The sequence below is a fragment of the Neovison vison genome, chromosome 2 (genome assembly GCF_020171115.1).
Source record: "Neovison vison isolate M4711 chromosome 2, ASM_NN_V1, whole genome shotgun sequence".
Taxonomy (NCBI): Eukaryota; Metazoa; Chordata; class Mammalia; order Carnivora; family Mustelidae; genus Neogale; species Neogale vison.
Genome location: NC_058092.1, coordinates 237,618,315 through 237,634,438, shown reverse-complemented (window position 1 = coordinate 237,634,438; position 16,124 = coordinate 237,618,315).

The window sequence follows — 16,124 nt, the reverse complement described above, 5'->3', positions numbered from 1 at the left end:
AACAATACAAGTGATTGATAAGCTTAGGAAAATATATTCAACCTTACTTAAAAATGCACATCAAAATAATGAGATGAAATTTTTTTCATCTATTAAATTAGAAAAGATTTTACTTAAAAGCTAATACTCAATCCTGTTGATGGAGAAATGGGCATTCTTAGAGTTGTCGATAGGCGAGTAAATTGGTACAGCCTTCTGGAAATCAATTTGACGTTATATCAAGAGACTTAACAATGTTCATATCCTTTGACCCGCTAATCCCACTTCGAGGAATCGATCTTAAGGAAATGATCAGAGATTAGGCAAGATTCAAGTACAAGACTGTTCGCTGCAGTAAAATGTGTATTTAAAAAACTGGAAAGAACCCAAATACCCGAAAATAGCAATTGTTCATTGAATTATGGTATAGCCATATAGTAGAATATCATATATTCTACTGAGCCATTAAGATCATGCTTTTAAACTATATTTAACAAAATGGTAAATACTAATGATATACAATTAAGGCGAGGCGGGCATGTAACACTGGATGTACAATGTCATTCAAAATTGTAAGTTTCTCTATCAAGAGAAGGCAAGAAGAATAAGTACAGAATATGCATAATGTTATAGAATAATGTGTATTTGGAAAGACTAGTAGAAGGACAGCAGGATCACTACTTGGTGTGTTTGGGAGGTGCAAACTTCTAGAGGACACCCAGAGGTACCTGGGGGGGCTGGTGCTGTAGGCCACAGACTGACATGGGCGGTCGGTCGAAGCTCAGACAGGGCCAGACTGGGGAGCTCAGGGCCACGGGGTCCCAGAGAGGCAGAGCCCAAGGGAGAGGCTGCCGTGCAGAGCCATGTCCCCGTGGCCGGATCGGACCTCACGTCTGCTTGAGCTTCCTTGCAGGGATTTCTGCTGCTGCCGACTGAACAGTTACCGACCCAACAAAGGGGAAAACTACACTCGATGTTAGCGAGCTACAGGTTACATGAGATCTTGAACGGAAAAGTAATAATAAAAAAATAAAATTAGTGTCCTGAGAAAATGCCAAAGAACTTAATAAAAAGCATTAAATTCAGTAAGGGGGATTCAGCAAGACTGAGGAATACAAGGTCTACATTCAACCGTATTTCAGCAACAGTGGGAATTTAAAAAAAGCACAGCATTTATAACACCACAAATAACACCAAATATCCAGGAAGAAAGCTACCAGTGTGATATAAGATGACGGCCAGGAAACTTCACAAGTGTCGAGAAATGTTTAAAATCTTAAGAAATGGAGGCACAGAACACATTTGTGGGTTGACAAAATACATGTTGAAAAGATGCCGACTGTCCCTGAAGTGACCTCCGGACTCTGTCTTCATCTCCGCGCAGCTCCAGGAGCTCCTTCCTGAATTGATAAGCTGATTCCGAAACGTACGTGGAGCTGTGAACGACTAAGGGAAGTCACGGCAACTTTGACCGAGGAGGAAGCCTGAGGTCTTACTCAGATTGGGCCGCTGGGACACAATCCCACACACCAGTGGGTTCCCCACAGCAGGCCTTTATCTCTCCCGGTCCTGGAGGCTGGGGAGCCCCAGGTCCCGGTGCTGGCAGATCTGGCTCTCGGCGAGGGCTCTCTTCCCGGCTTGCGGGGAGCAGCCTTCTCACTGTGCGCTCGGCAGAGAGAAAAAGGGCTTCGATCTCTTGGGAGGGCTGGACTCCCATCATGCCCCCCCCCCAGGATCTCATGTAAACTGCATCACCTCCCGTCCTGTTGTGGGGTAGGGCCTCAACATTTGGATTTGGGGGCACATTCAGTCCCTGACGCTTCCCAGAGTTCCTCATGGGGCCTCAGTAAGTCCTAGAGCGTGGCGTTCGAGCATGAAGCGGCGTCCGGAAGCAGGTCCATACACGGTGCCCTGATACATAACACAGCTGACACAGCAGAGCAGTTGGCAAAAGGGGGGTCTTTCTAGTAAGGTGGGCAGAGTGACGTGGATAGACATCCGCTAAATAAAGTGCCTCTCCCTCACACATGTGAATGCACATCAGGATGGCCGGGCGCCCCGAGTTAGGCTCCCTGGCTGTGAAGAGGAGAGAACAGAGTTCAAGGACGGAGGGTCAAGGTCAGAAGAATCCCCAGGGTCCCCCAGCTGAAGGAGCCCCGGGACGGAGTGACGCGCCCCCATCTGCCCGGACCGGCTGGCGAGGGCCGCGACGCGCAGGAGGCAGGAGGGTCCTCACCGGGCGGAACAAAACCCAAACGCGGCGCCTCGGACCGGTGGAGCCGTCGCGCCCCGCATGAGCTCTCGCAGGGAGCGGGCAGGGCCGCCACCCTGACCAGGTCCCTCACGCGCTTCGCGGGCTCTCCGGAAGACTGTGGTTTGTTACGGAAAGGGATTAACGACGACCTGAATAGATGAGAGACCGTCCCGTGCTCGGGACCGGAAGACAGTTCACCACCAAGATGACGACGTTTCCTGATTGATCTCCGGATCCGACGCATCCGGCCCGAGGCCCGGCCGGCTCTTCTCAGAAACCGACAAGCTGAGCCTGGGACTCAGAGGCTAGCGCAGGGGACACAAGAGCCGAACCGCGCCCTAAGGGAAGAACAAAGTCAGAGGCTCCCCTTGGATTTCAACACCTACTGCAAAGAGAAAGAAATCAAGACAGTGTCGTCCTGGGGTAGGGTCCGTGTCCAGAGCCGGGTCAGAACGGACTGTCCGGAAGTCACCCCGTGTAGTCAGGGTCTGCCGAGGTCTGACAAGGGCGCTGGGCCACCAACGGGAGACAACAGGCTCCTGCCCACATAGTGCAGAGGAACTGGAGAGTCACAAGCCGGAGAACGGAGGTGGACGCTGACCCAGACCGTGCACAAAACCCAACGTAAAATGGATCGAGGCCCTAAACGTGACAGTGAAGACGGTGACACGGGAGGAGCCCACGGGGCTGCCTTCAGACCGCAGATGTCACGGGAGCTGGCAGCGGTGTGCGGAGCCCTGGGTCCGGGGAGGGTTTCAGCTTTGACACCCAAAGTACGAGTCATAAAAGTAAAAGCAGAGAAACTGGCCCTCATCAAAACGGAAAGTATCTGTCTCAAAGACATTATCAAAACCAGCCCACAGAATGGGAGAAACTCTCTGAAAATCACGTATCTGGTAAGGGACTTGCATCACGAATGCATAAAGAACCCTGGAAACCAACTGTGAGAAGGCGGAGGAATCCCTCTGGACGTGGGCAAACGGTCAGAAACAGACATTTCTTTAAAGAAGATGCCCGCGTGGCCACCAAGCACGTGCAACAGCTCCGCACTGTCCGTCGGCGGGGTGTGGGGGGGAGATGCCCTTCGTGCCCACCAGGGCGGCTCTGATCAGCCGGTCCGACCTCGGCCGGGGCTGTGACGTGTGGAGACGCCGGGCCTCCTCCACCTGCGGCTGGACGGAGGAAACGGGGCGGTTACTGTCAACAGATCATCAGGTTCTCCTGTGGTGTACCGGCTGCGGTAGGACCCAGTATTTCTATTCCTAGTGATACAGCCAAGAGATGGAAATCTACGTTCACCCAGAAACTGGCCCGCGAGCGTTAGCAGCAGCAGTATCCGAAGTTGGAAATCAATCCAGTGCGAACGGAGTTTACAAACGGGGTGCATGCCTGGGATGCTGCGCTCTTCAGTGACAAAGGGACCACGGCTGGACCACGCGTGGATGAACTTGGGAAACATTATGCCGAGTGAAGGAATCTGATCCCCAACAGCCAAGTTTCCGTTTATACGTAACATCCAGAGACGACAGATCCACAGTCAGAAAACCGACTTGTGACTGCTCACGGCGGGAGACGCGGGGAGCGGGCGTGGGGCCGGAGAGGCCGCGAGGAGAACCGGTCCGAGGTGCTAACAACGTTCTGCCACCGGCTGCGGCCCGAACCGCGGAGCCGCTCTGCTCAAGCAGGGGCATTTTAAGTTACGGGAATTCTCTCTCTATAAAGGTGTTACAAAAACAGTCCTGTGATTTTATCAGAGCTAAAGTAAAAAAAATCCACTTTTCATGGAGAATTACTCCGTAGGCGTTTGTTTTTCAGAGGAAACCGTATTTCCTCGAGAAAGTTGCTGGAGCGGGACCCTCAGCTCCGTCTGCGAGACCTGTCGGCATTCTGCGCTCTGCCCTCCGTGTGGCAAGGTCTTCCTCCCTCTGCTCCCTCGGGTCCGTGCCCACAGCTGTAGAAGGAGCAGGGCCCACACGGGCCCCTGCTCAGCATGTCCAGGCCATGAAACCCGGCTCCCGGCCTGGGTCCTACCTGCAGGGAGGCGAGGCGGGCGCAGGCTCCCCTCCTTCTGTGGCCTCACGCGGCCCCAGGGGGGCGGCCCACCCCAGCCCAAGCCTGAATTCTGTCTGGGCCGTTCTGAGGCTGCCCTCGGTCCCCCGTGGAACAGACACACACGGGGTTCCTCATCTAAGCTTCTTTCCGCAGTTAGATTTTTCTTGAACGGAAGACAAAGCCTTCAAGGATGGCTTTTCAAAGTGGTTTCATTATTTGCTGAACATTCCAGAGTACGCTCCTCTTTTTTAAACGTCACTGTGCTGTTTCTTAAATGTCTTCACAACTTGTTATCTTATGAAGCTGGATGTCTGAAATCTCGACCGATGCCACCCCCAACCCCCCGGGCTGGGCCACACCTGTGTTTCTCTGGCCAGAAAGAAAGGGACCAGTGCCCGAGTGTCCCATGGCTTTCCCTCCTGCGTCAGCTGTCCTCCGTGGACAGCAGCCAGAGGCTCCTCCGAATTAGGACAGACCACCTTCACTACACCCCCTCCAGACTTCTCCCACGGGCCACCAGGACGGACACAGTCAGCCCCACAGTCCCCCCCCCCCACCCCGTGCCTCGGCTCCGGGACAGGGACAACTTCACGGTCCGTGAACATAAACTGCTCGCAGCTTTGCCCTTGCCGTCCTCTCCCTGGAGGTCTCTTCTGCGAAAGCACTTGCCGTGCTCCCCCAACTCAGGTCCCGTCCCCCCCTTCCAGGGAGGTGTCCCTAAATTTAACACCCCTCAAATAAACACCCCTACCCAACCACCACCCGCATGCCTTCCCCCTCTCTTTTATGCAGCTTTTCTCCTCAGCACCTGCACCGCTTGATCCAGCTGAGGCTTTCCTTAAGCAGCATCTGTCCTCCTATCTGCTAGACCAGAAGCCCCTGGAGGAGGGGCTCCTCTGCTTGGACACGGGGGCAGCCTCAGCACCCCCAGCGCTTGCACCCAGACCCCGGACTGAGGATCAGGATACGCGGCTTAGCAGCACCCCACATCGGCCCTGGAGGGCTCAGTTTTCGTTGCCTCTCACGCTTTCCCACCCTTGCGCCTATGTTTTGTGTTAGTCTAGAATGTATCATCTTCAAAGCAACAGAAAAAGGAAAGAACTCCTGTGTTAGGCCATGGCCTCCCTGGAAGCCACACGAGCTCCGGAAGGTCGGCTCCATTCGGAATATTTGCGGAGGTCTCGCTGTGGGCCGGGTCCCGGGCCAAAGGCGAGAGAGGCATTAAATGGACAATAATCCATTTTCCCCTGCTCTCCTGTAATGGAAGCTTGTTGTAAAAACAAAGGCAATAAACGTGGCTAGGAAGGACCAGGACAAGCCTCCTTCACCCCAGCTCGGCCACAGCTCCTCCTCTTCCCCGTGGACACACAGTTAGCAAGCGGCTGTCAATCTCTCTAGACCTCGTTCTAGGGTCTTGCTACACATTTCCATGTAGTTAAAAAACCATAACACAGAGCAGGACTTTTTTATGCTTATGTTTAGCATTTTATGTTTTTTATGTTTTTATGTGTAGCATCCCCCAACAACCTCCTTGTTGGAACATGGGGATCCACCCACATAAACTAGTGGCTGACAAGAAAGAAGTGCATTGATTTAATCTCCTCCCCACTGGAACGTTTCATATACTTTTCTATTAAAAACAATGGTATAGGGGCGCCTGGGTGGCTCAATGGGTTAAAGCCTCTGCCTTCAGCTCGGGTCATGATCCCAGAGTCCTGGGATCGGGCCCCGTGTCGGGCTCTCTGCTCTGCAGGGAGCCTGCTTCCTCCTCTCTCTCTGCCTGCCTCTCTGCCTTCTTGTGATCTCTGTCTGTCAAATAAATAAATAAAATCTTTAAAAAAAAAACAAAAAACAATGGTATAGCAACAAAAAGTGTATGATAAAACTTTAAAAAATACGATTTTTTAAAGAGAGATACCATTTACAATGGCAGCAGAACATCAAATATCTAGGGATAAATTGAATAGAAATTGTTCAAAACTGGCACACTGAAGACCACAAAACAGAACTGAGAAAAATTTTAGAGGTCTAAATAATTGGAGGTAGATACTCTGTTTGTGGGTTTAAAACTTATTAAATTTTCCCAAAATTGATCTGTAGTTTAAACACCTTAAAAATATTATCAGGGTTAGTGCTGTGGAAATTAAAAAGTTGAATCTAAAAGTTATATGGGCATGCAGATGGCTAGGGATAGTCAATAATCTTGATGAAAGACAAAACTGGGAAACGCAGACTACAAATATCAAGACTTACTTTACAACTAGAATTAAAACAGCGTTACTGATGCAAGAATAGTTCGAAAGTCCAATCAAATGGAACGCAGAGTCCAGAAAGAGACCCACACAAGAGACCAGGTGAGGTGGGCCAACAGTGGCTAAGTGTCTTGTACAAAACAGAGTTTACCCACTACCTCACACCATACATAAAACTCAACTCCAGACAGATACATGGCTGAATGTGAAAGATGATGTTTTCAGAAGGAAACACAGGAGAATATGTTTACAAATGTGCCAGGGAAAATATATTAATTAGGACACAAAATGCTTTAACCATAAAATAAAAAATTGACAAATCAGACAACACTAAAATTAAGAAATTATCCCTCAAAACAATACCTTCAACAGAATGAAAAAGCAAGCCACAGAATGGGAGGAGATATTTGCCAGATACACATCTGACAAAGAGCTCATCAGATACAAAGAAGCCTCCATAGCAATAAGAAAAACTAGCTTCATTTAAAAAATGGACAAAATACTTGAACAGGCAATTCACTGAAATCCAGCTATCCTAATGCCAATAAATACAAAAAGAACGCCGAAGTTCACTAATTACCAGGATTCTGAACAATAAACTACATGGAGGTACTGCCACACCTCCACCAGAATGATTAACTATGATAAATCTGGCAATATCATGTTTTAGCAAATATGCAGACCGAAAAGAGCTCTCACCCAGCTGGTGGGAGTACGGGTTGCTACAGCCACTTTCGTCAACTCCTCAGCCCCTGAAGTTATGCATTATGACTTGGCAATCCCAGTGTTAACTCTACGCCGAACAGCAATGTGTATAAATATTTACTAAATCACACTGACAAAAATGCTAACAGCAGCACCGTTTTTTAACAGCTTCATTGAGGTGTGGCTGACATACAAAAATCTATACCTATTTAATGTATGGAATTTGAGGGTTCTGACAAATACACACCTGTTAAACCATCACCACGGTCAAGGTAACGGACATCTGCATCACTTCCCAAATTTTCCATGAGCAGCACCATTCTTAAAGGTCCCCAGATGGAAACACGTCCATCAACAGTAAAATGAATAAATGAAACTGTGGCATATTCATACAACATAAGATTTTATTTATTTATTTGAGAGAGAGGGAGAGAGAGCATGAGAGAGGAGAGGGTCAGAGGGAGAAGCCGACTTCTGCGGAGCTGGGGGCCCGATGCGGGGCTCAATCCCAGGACTCGGGGATCATGACCTGAGCCAAAGGCAGTCGCTTAACTGACTGAGCCCCCCAGGCGCCCAATATAAATATTTTAGATGACAATGAGAACGGGTTTCTTAAACCTACACGCACTCACATGGGTGAATCTCACGTAACAATGTCGACTGAAAGAAGCCACGATGTGATCTCCATTTATATACAGGTCAAAACCAGCCCAAAGAATCCATGTGGAAAGTCAGAATGGACGTTCCCTTGGGTGGGGTGGTAGTGACTAATAGAAGACGGCAGGATCCTGGTTTGTTCACTTTGTAAAAACCCAGAAAACTCAATGCTTATTGAACTTGAAACTCCTCTGTATAAAAGTTTTCCTTCAACAAAAAATTTACACTAAGGAGTGCTACACAGAACATCCTTGTAACTGGTATATTTGTGCATAAATCAGTATTTCTGTAAGGAATTGTTCCTGAGGCAAAATTGTTAGTTCACTTTTTAAACATGAACTTTAAATTTGGGGTAGGTATTGCTAAATGGTCTCATTCATCAACATGTAGAAAAATATCTATTTCTGAGAACCCTGGCCAGAGCCAATTAGGTAAGAAAAAGAAATAAAAGGCATCAGAACTGGAAAGAAAGAAACAACACTATCTCTATTTGCAGGTGACATAATTTAAATAGAGATAATTATAAGTTCCACCAAAATACTGTCAAATTCAACCAATAAATTCAGTAAAGTTGCAAGATTAAAAAATCAACGTACAAAACTCAGTACTGCCAGTATGCACTAACAAACATCTGAGGAAGAAGGAAAACAACCCTATTTACAATGGCATCAAAAACAATAAAATACGTTGAAATAAATTTAACTGAGGAGGGGACCTATCGCTACACTGAAACCTACATGACATTGATGAAAGAAACTGAAAACACAAATAATTGGAAAGATATCCCAAGTGCATGGAATAGAATTAATAACATAAAAATGTCCATATTACCCAAAGCCATCTACAGATTCAAGGCAATTCCTATCAAAATCCCATAGCACTTTTCACAGAACTAGAACAAACAATTCAAAAATTAGTATGGAACCACCAACGATCCTGAAGAGCCAAAGCAACAGAGAAAGAACAAAGTTGGATGCGTCACTTATCCTGATTTCAAACCATATTACAAAGCTATAGTAATGAAAACAATATAGAACCGTCATAAGAACAGACACACAGACCAAGGCAACAGAATAGAGAGCCCAGAAATAACCCACGCGTGTACCGTCGGCTAATATTTGACAAGGAAGCCAGGAACAGTCAATGGAGAAAATATACCCTTCAATAAACAGTGCTGGAAAAATTAGAAATGCACGTGTAAAAGAACCAAATCAGACTTCTGACACCACTCACAAAAATTAACTCAAAAGCGTTTGATTAAAGACTTACCGTAAGATCTGAAAGCATAAAACTCTCAGAAGAAAACAGAGGGGAAAGAGCTCTTTGGCGTGGGCTTGTCAGTGTTTTCGATAGGACACCTAAAACACAAGGAATAAAATAAAAAACAAGGGCACATGGGGCGGGGGGCTTCAGCTCAGGTCATGATCCTGCCGTCCTTGGTACTGAGCCCACAGGGGGCTCCCTGCTCAGCGGGGAGCCTGGTTCTCCCTCTGTCTCTTCCCACTGCCCCCCCTCGCACCACTGATCCACTCTCTCCCAAAAAAAAAAAAACAAAAACAAAAAAACAAACAAACCAAAAACCCAAAACAACTACAACAAAATACAAGGGAGTCCACATCAAGCTAAAAAGCTTCTGCAGAGCAAAAGAAACCATCCACAAAGTGACAAGGAAACCTACAGAACGGGAGAAAATTTTGCAAACCACCCATCTGAAAAGGCTTCGTTTCAACATACGTAAGCGATACATGAAACTCAACAGCACAAAAGAAAATCCAATTATAAAGGAGCAAAACCTGAAACATTTTTGCAAAGAAATTCAAACGGCCAACAGGTACATGAAAAGGTGCTCATCATCACTCATTATCAGAAAAACGCACACCCAAACCATCACGAGATGTCACCCCACGCCTTTTTTCGGACGGCTGCCACGGAAGACAAAAGAGAACAAATGCTCGCCAGGTCAGGAAAGAGGGGAACCCTAGTTCCGTAGTTGCTGCAAATGCAAACTGGTGCAGCTACTAAGGAAAACTGTATGGAGATTCTTCAAAGAAATAAAAAGGATCGACCTTTTTCACTTCTGGGTATACCTCCAAAGGAAACGACCTCACTTTCCCAAAGGGACACCGGCCCCCGGCCCCTCCCCGACGCTCGCCGCACTGTATCTGCAGCAGCCACGTCACAGAAACAACCTAAGCATCCACCGACGACGAATCAAGGAAGCGGGATCATATAACAAACACCCGGCCCACTCCACGGGATGCTATTCAGCCCTAGAAATGAGGGGCTCCCGACAACATGGATGAAGCTTGAGGGAATCGTGCTCAGTGAAACAAAGGAGACAGAAAAAGATGAATACGGTACAATCTCACACCTATGTGGAACCTAAAAAACCCTAAACTCCTAGAAACGGATCCGACTGGAGGTTGCCAGAGGTGGGGGATGGGGCTGGAGGTAGTTACAGCGTCTCACTTTGGAAGTTCTGAGGTGAATGAGCTCTGGGGGAGGGACGCGCAGGACGGCCACAGCTGCAATACTGCTGTTTCCACGCTTGACCGTCACCAAGAAAGAAGATCTTAAAAGATCATATTATAAGGAAAAAGCATTTTTTATAACGGTGAGGTGACGGACATTAACTGAACTTACTGTGGAGAAACTTTCATAACCCACACGTTTATCCAGTTGTCATGTACCCCTCAAAATGCTACAATGTTATATGTCAATTATATCTCAACATAACTGGACACAATTGAAAAATCTCTCACTGCCTATTTTGCTCATAATACATCATTCACTCCTTCATTTAAACATGGCTGTCATGAGAGGATAAAGACTGTGCGATTCCGCTTACCTGAGGTCTCCACAGCAGTCAAATTCGTGGACACAGAGAGTAGGGTGGTGGGTACCAGGGCCAGGAGGAGGAGGAGGAGGAGGAGGAGGGGACAGGAAGGCAGTGTGCTGTGCTCCAGAGTTCTGGCCGTGCAAGGCCACGAGGTCCTAGACATGAGACCAAGTTCTGGCTGTGCAAGGCCACGAGACCATGGCATGACGGGTGCCCAGCAGAGCGACGCGCCCCTCCCATGCCACGCTCTGAGAAACAAATGACAAATGCTATGTGTATTTCAGCGCAATTTTTGAAAAAAACTTAAAAAACATTTAAGAACAAATACTTATAAAATGTCTATACCACCCAAAGCAATCTATAGATTTAATGCAATCCCTACCAAAATACTGCCAGCATTTTTCACAGAACTAGAACAATCCGATAATTTGTAAGGAACCACAAAAGCCCCTGAATAGCCAAAGCAATCTTGAAAAAGAAAAACAAAACTGGTGATACCATAATCCCAGACTTCAAGCTACACTGCAAAGCTATCATCATCCGGACAGTATGGTACTGGCACAGAAACAGACACACAGATCAGTGGAACACAACAGAAAACCCCAGAAATAAACCCATACTTTTATGATCAATTAATCTTCAACAAAGCAGGAAGAACATCCAGTGGAAAAAAGACAGTCTCTTCAACAAATGGTGTTGGGAAAATTGGACAAGCCACATACAAAAGAATGAAAGAGGACCACTTTCCTACATATACACAAAAAGAAACTCAAAATGGATTAAAGATCTAAATGTGAGACCTAAAGTCATAAAAGTCCTAGAAAAGAGCCTCGGCAGTAACTTCTCTGACACCAGCTATAGACAGGTCTCCTGAGGGAAGGAAAATAAAAACAAGTATAAGCTGCAGGGACTTCATTAAAGTAAAAAGCTTCTGCCCAGCAGAGGAAACAGCAAAACTAAAGGCAGCCTGCAGAATGGAAGAAGATATCGCAAGTGACATATGTGACAAAGGGTTACTAGCCAAGATATATAAAGAACTTCCACAACTCAACACCCAAAACCAAATAATCTGATTAAAAATGAGCAGAAGACATGATCAGACATTTCTCCAAAGAAGACATGCAGATGACCAACAGACACATGAAAAGATGCTCAACATCACTCCCCATCAGGGAAATGCAAATCCAAACTACAATGAGACGTCACCCCATCCCTGTCAAAATGGCTAAAATAAAGAAATAACAAGAAATAACAGTTGTTGGCAAGGATGTGGAGAGAAAGGAACCCTTCTGCCCTGTTGGTGGGCATGCCAACTGTTACAGGCACTCTGGACAACAGTACGGAGGTTCGAGAAAAAGTCAAAACTCGAATCACCAGATCATCCAGCAGTCACACATCTATTTACCCAAAAAATGCAAAAACACGAATCCAAAGGGATACATGCCACCCTATGTTTACAGCAGCATTATCTACAATAGCCAAAGTGTCCATAGATGAACGGATCTAGAAAATGAGGTGTGTATGTATTATATGCATTCACAAACACACACACACCACACAGGAATATTATTCAGCCATAAAAAGAATAAAATCTTGCCGTCTGCAACAACACGGACGAGGCCAGGGAGTGTAATGCTAAGTGAAGTCAAGTCAGAGCAAGACAAACCCCGTAGGATTTCACTTGTGAAATTAAGAAACAAAACAAATGGGCAAAGGAAAGAGAGAAACCAAGAAGCAGACTCTTAACTAGAGACCGGACTGATGGTTGGGGTTGGGGAAAACAGGCAGAGGGAATTAAGACCACACTTACCATGATGAGCACTGAGTAACGTACGGAGCCTTGAATCACAATATTGTACACCTGGAAGGAATATAATGCTGTATGTTAACTACACTGCAAATAAAAATAAAAGACTTATTACTTCTACTATTTTTTGCTGAACTGATTGGTGACAATGCGGCCTTACTGTTTTAGTTTGTCTAATCCAAGTAAGGTTTAGTATATTTTTAGTATATTTTATATACTAAATTTACTATATTTAGTATATTTTAGTATATTTTCACATATTTATGGACCATTTGTGTTCTGTGAAGTGCCTGTTATCATCTATTTTCCTACTGCGCTATTTCTTATTACTTTGCAGCAGCTCTTTGTATTTTATGGCTATTACCGCTCTTTTGCTTGTATGTGGCAAATACCTTTTCCAAGTCCACAGCATTGCTCTGGCTTATCTCCCCATGCCCTGCCCCTGCCTCTGGCAATTGTAAGTCAGTCCTTCCTTTCACGGGTGCCACGTTTTTGCTGAGGCTGATCTCCACCCAAAGATTTAAAAACAAAATTCTCTTACATCTCATCCTGATAATTTGATAGTTTTCAAAGGTCTTTAATCTCTCCAGAGTTTAATTTTATGAGAAATTTACTTTTATTTATTTTTTATATGGGAACAAATTATACACAAGCCATAGACTGAATTATCAGCCCATCTTTTTCACGGATGTGAAATATCACATTATTGATGATAATTCCTTATTTTCCTTGCACTGACCTTTTTGGGTATTCCTTCCCTGACACCATTTATTTTAATGTCCATAGTGTTGCTTTTTTTTTTTTCAAACATATTTTTATTCCTAGAAGGACAAACTCTCTAAGAATCTTTAAAAAATTTCTTAGCTATTTTTGTGGATTTACTCCTCCAAATAATTTTAGAATGAGTTTGATACTGTACAGAATTGGTAGTTTAGGGAGTATTGGTTTTAAAATACTGAGTTTTCCCATTCAGGAACAAGAGAAGTGTCTCCATTTATCACACCGCAATTAAGAGCAGTCGGGGGAGTGCCCCACAGGAGAGGGGAGAGGCTTTGAGAACGAGGATTTGGAAGACCTTCCTTGGTTGGGTTCAAGCAGGGAGGGGGTCTGAGAGGCAGGAAGCCTTGCTCCAGAGACCCTGCCCAGTTCCCCTGCGAATTCCAAGGGAAGCAAGGCCTCTGCAGAGAGCCCCCAGCTGACGGAGGGTTCTGGAACTGCATGGGTTAGTGCACACAGATGCGCACTGCCCTCCCGTCTGAACAAACCTTTGTGAGGAGGGGGCTGCAGAGCCCCCTACAAAGTGGGGGTGTGCAGATTGTCAGGAGCCGGTGGCCTCCGCGAGGGTCCTGGGAGGAGCTTAGGGATGCGGGGCAGAGACAGGGAACGGAAAGAGAAAATACCCTGAAAAACATAAGTGGTTCTGGGACCCCGGAAAGCCACGAAGTCCCTTCTTTATACAAGCTAAGGGAGAGCCTGAGAAGGCGAAGCCAGGGTACTGGACGGTTAGGGAGGGAGGGGACCGAGGTGGCAGGAGAAGCCCACAGGTGCAGGGGCGGCCCTGCGGCAGGAGGAGCCCCGGGCAGGGCTGGCGCTGCACCAGCGGGGGAGCGCCGCGCTGACCGGCAGACTTTGAAAAGAAATACAAGGGGACGGTCTGACATTCGGGGGACCCGCCAGCAGCAACCTGGCTACCCAGGGAGGTCTTCCAGGCCAGCGCTAAGGACTGGCCGGCTCCCGGGACCGCGGCGCTCCGCACACAGTGCTCGGTGGCTCGAGCCGGCCCTCCGGGAGGCCCCCGCGCATCTGACCGCCGGGGATGGGCTGGACAGTTTGCAGCAGTGACCTGAGGCTCACCGGGACCCCAGCGCGGCAGGACCCCGGCGCCCCGCCAGCCTCACAGGATGTCTGGGCTGGAACGAGGGTACCGTAGGCGCGGGCGCCAGTCCGGCAAGAGCCTGGGCCCCAGCGCCAGCGGACAGGAGGCGGCCACCATTGCCAGCCAGGGCATGCCCAGCCTCCGCTTTGATGCTGTCTTGGAGCGGAGCCCATCTTAGTCTGGGAAACCAATCCATTGGTTGGCGGGCCCTGAACACACCTGCTCCCACGTTACGCCCGCAAACCACCTCGGTGCCCGGGCGCCTCCTCCGGGAAGGGCGGGAGACGCAGAACACAGCCCAGGGCTCGCGGGGCGCCCGGCCGCTCTCGCACGGAGCTCTGTCGCCAAAACGACGCGGTATTCGTGGGTAATCGCGGGTATTCGCAGGTACGTGCAGTCAGTCGAGCGACCGCTGCAGAAACCAGATGTGGCAGGAGCGCCACACTGATGACATCAGCCACTAGACCTCCCGCCTTCACTGGTCCGGCTGGTGACGAAGCGAGGGCTTGGGTCACAGACGAGGGAGCCCTGGCCGCAGAGGATGCGGGACAGTCACTGCATTTCAGGCCGCGGAAGCACAAGGCCCCTACCCGAAGAAACGCTTCCCAGTTGGGTTCTCCTGCGTGTACTCATGGAAGCTGTGCCGCTGAGCCCTGCTCGGAACCCAGAGTCGGGGGCGGCCCAGTGTGGCCGCTGATGGGACTGGTGGAAATTGGATCAACCCAGTTTGCTCTGTTCAGAAAGCTCAAGGGGGCAGGCGTCCACCCAGGGTTTGCTCTAATAGAGAAAGTGATCCTGACCGTTGCTTTTTCTACTGAAACTTTTCTAATCAGAATGGATCTTGCTGTCAGGAAGGCTAGAGGCCATCAGAAGTGAGCTATGGCGAAGGTGATTTCCTGGACAGGCAGACCAGTGGAGCCCTGTGCACTTGGACTTTTTTTTTTTTTTTTTAGTTTAACAAGAATCAATATTTAAGATTATGCAATGTCCATACCAGCCCGAAGTAGCTGCCAACCCAAGGACAAGGGTTGGATAATTTACAATGCAAGGAACCCATTCTTTTTGAGAGGGGGAAGGGAAAAATCAAGATTTAAGCTTTTTATCCTGGGCTGAACTTTTCTCCTCCATTCTTAATGGCACCAGACGTAAATAAACCATCCATTCTGTTTTGTATGAGCAGTCTATACTTTGCACAGACTCTGAGGAAACGACAGGCCCGTCTGCAATCCTCGACCCCCGCAGGTCTGAGCTGTGCCCGCCCGCCCGCCCGGTAAACAACGCGCATGTACGTGTTTCCAGCCCACAGCCCCGTCCTTCAGCCTGATCAAAATCTGCTCTTAGATTCTTTTGCTCCTACATTCAGCTAGGAAAGGCTTTTTATTGTCAGCTACTAATGGTTCTTCTGCCCCATATTTTTAATGTGAAGATTAAATATTTATAAATGCCTCATCAATAGCATCCCATAGCCGGGCCCCCCGAAGCCGCAGACACGGGCCGTGCTTGCTCCCAAGATGGCAGAGGTCACAGGTCAGGGGAGCAGCAGCAGCGCCGCACTCGGGACCTGGGCTGCTGTGGACAGGGTAGGACTCGTTTCTCTAAAAGCCTGACTCTGGCCAGGGTAAGCTTCCTTTGTCTCCAGTGACGGGAGTCACTGGCCTCTGCCACCCTAGAACTGCCCTGCCAGGGGACCCGCCTGGACCCGG